This window comes from Bidens hawaiensis, unplaced genomic scaffold, assembly GCF_021521415.1.
Source record: "Bidens hawaiensis isolate Kalapana, Puna unplaced genomic scaffold, B.hawaiensis_p1.1 tig00048044_1, whole genome shotgun sequence".
Lineage (NCBI taxonomy): Eukaryota > Viridiplantae > Streptophyta > Magnoliopsida > Asterales > Asteraceae > Bidens > Bidens hawaiensis.
Window position 1 is genome coordinate 7,103 of NW_027498579.1, and position 4,688 is coordinate 11,790.

A 4,688-nucleotide genomic window follows, 5' to 3' on the forward strand; every position below is an offset into this window, starting at 1 on the left:
TTTGACCCACTTCAAAAGTCCTTTTTCTCAACTTTGCATCATGGACCTTTATTAGTTTGTCTTTATATGCGGATGCACATTCATATGATTCATCCCGGATCTCCTCAATCTCATTCAATTTTAATTTTCTCAATTCACCCGCTTCCTTATAATCCGCATTCACGTTCTTGATCGCCCAAAATGATCGATGTGCCAACTCCATTGGTAAATGACACCCCTTCCCATATACTAACCGATAAGAATTTGAACCAATAGGTGTTTTGTAGACGGTCCGATATGCCAAAAACGCATCATCTAACTTGGATGACCAATAATTCCTATCGACCCGCGCCGTCTTCATCAAAAATTTTTTAATTTGTCGGTTGGACACTTCAACTTGTCCACTCGTTTGTGGATGATAAGGAGTAGCAATTCGGTGATTCACATTGTACCTTTTTAAGAGTTTCCCAAATTTAAAATCCTTGAAATGCGACCCCACCATCACAAATAATAACACGGGGGATACCAAACCGAGCAAAGATGTTTGCTTGAAAAATTTTGCAAACCACTGAATGGTCGTTAGTTCTTGTTGCCACCGCTTCTACCCACTTAGACACATAATCGAACGCAACCAAAATATATAAAAATCCATTTGAGTTTGGAAACGGGTCCATGATGTCAATGCCTAATACATCAAAATCTCTAACACCAAAATTGGTTGCAATGGCATTTCATCCCTCTTTGAAATACTACCCATCTTTTGACAATTATAACTATGTCGAGCATACTCACTTTCATCTTTGAAAATGGTGGGCCAATAAAACCCACATTGAAGCACCCGATAGCCCGTTTTTTGACCACTAAAATGACCCCCAAGCAACGATGCATGTGCGGGAGTCAAAATCTCTAACACCTCGGAATCGGGAATACACCTCCTTATCACTTGATCCGAACCAATCATGAACAAGTCCGGTTCATCCCAAATATATTGTTTCACTTAGGCCATGAACCGTTGCCTTCTTTTCTTCACCCAGTGACTTGGAATAGACCCCGTGGCTAAATAATTCACAAAATGGGCATGCCACGGTGCGGTCACACGGCTAACAATTGTTCGTCAGGAAACCCTTCGTTTACATCCACCAATGGAATTCGGGATATGTGATCCGCCACTATATTTTCACACCCCTTTTTATCCCGAACCTCCAAATCAAACTCTCGCAAAAGCAATACCCGCCGAATTAAACGTGCTTTTGCATCCTTCTTCTCCATCAAATATCGAACCGCACTATGGTCCGAATAAATGATAACCTTACTCCCCCAAATATACGAGTGAAACTTATCAAAAGCATACACCACCACAAAAAATTCCTTTTCAGTGGTTGTGTAATTAAGTTGTGCTTCGGATAATGTTTTACTCGCATAATAAATTACCACCGGCTTGTTATCAATTCGTTGACCCAAAACTGCCCGATAGTATTATCACTAGCATCACACATAATCTCAAACGGTTTTGACTAATCTGGCGATTGCAAAATGGGAGCTTTCACCAATTGTTCATTCAACACATTAAACGCTTGAAAACACTCATTAGTAAAATCAAAAGGAGCATCTTTTAACAAAAAATTACATAAAGGTTTTGTGATCACACTAAAACCTTCAACAAATCTCCAATAGAAAACCGCAAGCCCAAATATGACCTTACCCCTTTAATGCTTTTAGGTGGAGGTAAATATGATATTACCCGGAATTTTGCCTTATCCACCACCATTCCCCTTTCTAAAATAATGTGACCCAATACAATACCCTCTTGGATCATGAAATGACTTTTCTCCCAACATAGAACCAAATTTGTCTCAACACACCTTTTTAAAACTTTTTCTAATTCATTGTGACAAGTTTCACAAGTTGGACTAAAAATGGAAAAGTCATCCATAAACACCTCAAGTGAATCCCTAACCATGTCTGAAAAAATAATCATCATACAACGTGAAATATGGTCGGGGCATTACACAATCCAACGGCATTCTCCGAACAGCAAAAGTGCCATACGGACACGTGAAGTTGGTCTTGTGTTGGTCATCCGGGTGGATAGCATTTTGATTATAACCCGAGCACCCTTCCAAAAAATAGTAATACTTTTGACCCGATAATTGTTCTATAATTTTGTCAATAAAAGGTAAAGGAAAATGGTCTTTAGATGTATCGCCAATTAATTTACGATAATCAATTCAAACTCGCCACCCGGTGGCCTTTCGGGTGGCGATTTGTACACCGCTTTCATCTTTAATTACCTATATCCTTGCTTTTTGAGACTCATCCAGATTAGATGCAATAATGACCGGTAGTGTGTCATTATCCCCCAAAATGCATACTGCAAGTGGCAAGGCAAGTCCTTCAATTCCAGTTTTGGTGGGCACTCCAAGGACGGTTTTGTACCCGAATCGATCTCGGCTGGTAGACTTTCAATTTGATGAGCCCATGGTGGTCGTCCATCTTTTACCGCCAACACATCTTGATTCTTCTCTTCCATTCTCAATGCACAAAGATGTACATGTTCAGAAAAATCCAAACACATGCTTCCAGAGCATCTTCCTCATAGTCATGTGGTTCACACATGTCAACTATATCTGTATTAAAACAGTCATCACCACATAAAGTATTAGATCCGTTAGTGAACACATTTAATCTCATCTTCCTATTTCCAAAATTCATGTCAACCGTACCCGATCGACAGTCAATTAAAGCATGAGCGGTGTTTAAAAACGGTCGATCCAATATAACATTTTGCTGTTGGGTCGGGTCAACCGATGAGTAGTCTAAGACCAAAAATTCAACTGGATAGTAAAATTCTTCAACTTTTACTATCACATCTCGCACAATCCCTCGAGGGGAGTTTATGAGACAAATTGGCTAACACCACTGCTGTCTCAACCCCTTTTAAAGGACCAAAATCATATTGGTCATATAAACCTCCCGGTAAAATGCTTACTCTGGCTCCAAGATCTAACAATGCCATTGACATTTGAAAATCACCTACTTGAATAGTTACTAAAGGCGTTCCCGGATCTTAGAGCTTAGGATGAAGATCCCCTTTCAATACCGCACTTACCCGCTTGGTTAAATCAATTCTTTTAAAAATTTAGCATAAGCGGGTACTTGCTTAATTGCCTCAAGTAAAGGTAAATTTACTTTTACTTGTTTGAAATCTTCCCACATTTCTTCTTTTTGAGGACCCCTTCTTGAAATAATATTTTTCTTACCCTGGTCAACTAAAGTCGAGAGAAATGGAACTTGACTTAATCCCACTCCCTTACCTTTATCATGTTCATTATTCCCGAAACTCGGTTAATCAATTACATTTTCAAAGGTTGGGTCATTAGAAAAATATTTCGGTGAGGCCTCATCCTCATCACTTTTATTTCCCGTAATATCTTCAACCACGCCATCAACCAACCCCGGTGATAAATCATTTTTATATTCTTTACCAATTCTCAAAACACTAACATGGTTAATAGGAACATTACGAGAAGAGCTATGAGAAGAATTTACCTTTGTGTCGCTTGTCAATTGACCCTTGTTTTTCTTCAAGTCCGATACTTTGGTTGCAAGTTGACCCATTTGAGTGGTTAACGATTAAATGGCTTTGTCACGGACCTTATCCTTTTGCATGCGAATTTCATCGAGTTGATTTCTTATTTGCATGTCTTGTTGCATCACTTTGAGCTTATCCATAACTTCATTCCCACTTGATGAACTTTGACCCACGGAACCTCTTTGACCACCACCCCCTTGACCTTGGAACCCTTGATTATTCCCACCATGAAAATTACTTTGATTGTTATATTGTTGGCGAGGAACGTAATTTCCTTGATTCCCTTGGAAATTCGGGTTGGATTGAGAGCCGGATTCGCATATCGAAAATTTGGGTGATTTCTTAACCCTGGGTGGTAAGTGTTTGAATTCATATTATAATTTCTACCACCTCCCCCCTTTAAGTGCATTCACCTCCTTCACTTGTAATTGACCCGCCGTACACACCTCCGAAGCATGGCCTAACTCCTTACAATTCGTATAAACATCAATTACCTGATTAGTAGTTTGCACCCCTCCTTCTTCCACAACTTGTACTTGTGGTATTCCAATTGTTGGCCTTGCTCTTCTTCCGGTTCGCAATTTTCTCCAAAAACGCCCAATCATCTTGTTCATAGTTAGTACCAAATGAACCATTTGTAATCGACATCAAGTTTTGTTCATCTTCCGTACTTAACCCCTCATGAAACGCATTCAATAACTCCAAAAGAGCAATATCATGGTGAGGACAGTTCTTGATCATCATATTAAACCGCTCAAACGCTTCATGAAACATCTCACCTGATTGTTGTTGGAAATTTTCAAACTTCTTCTTGCATCATTAGTCTTTTTAGTCGTGTAAAGTTCTTCTAAAAATTGTTGTTGCATCTCGGCTCAAGTATAAATTGTTGTGGAAGGCAATGTGTAGAAACATCTTTTTGCCTTATCCTCCAAAGAGAATTGAAAAAGAACCAACTTAACCTCATCCGCTGAAAAACCTTGACCCCCAATCGTGTTGCACATAGAGCCATAGGCCTCCAAATTAAAATGCGGTTCTTCCGTTACTAAACCCTTATACTTTGGTAGACTTTTGAGTGCATTAGTTCTAACTTCATATGTTCTTCCTTGTTGATTGTGAA

At 39.3% G+C, this 4,688-nt stretch overlaps 1 non-coding gene across 1 annotated transcript; it reads left to right on the plus strand.

The window, feature by feature from the left end:
* Positions 1-4,283: 4,283 nt before the first annotated feature.
* LOC143597266 (small nucleolar RNA R71) lies at positions 4,284-4,390 on the plus strand. The gene has a single exon (XR_013146864.1). It is a non-coding gene; the product is annotated as a small nucleolar RNA R71 (small nucleolar RNA).
* Positions 4,391-4,688: the final 298 nt, after the last annotated feature.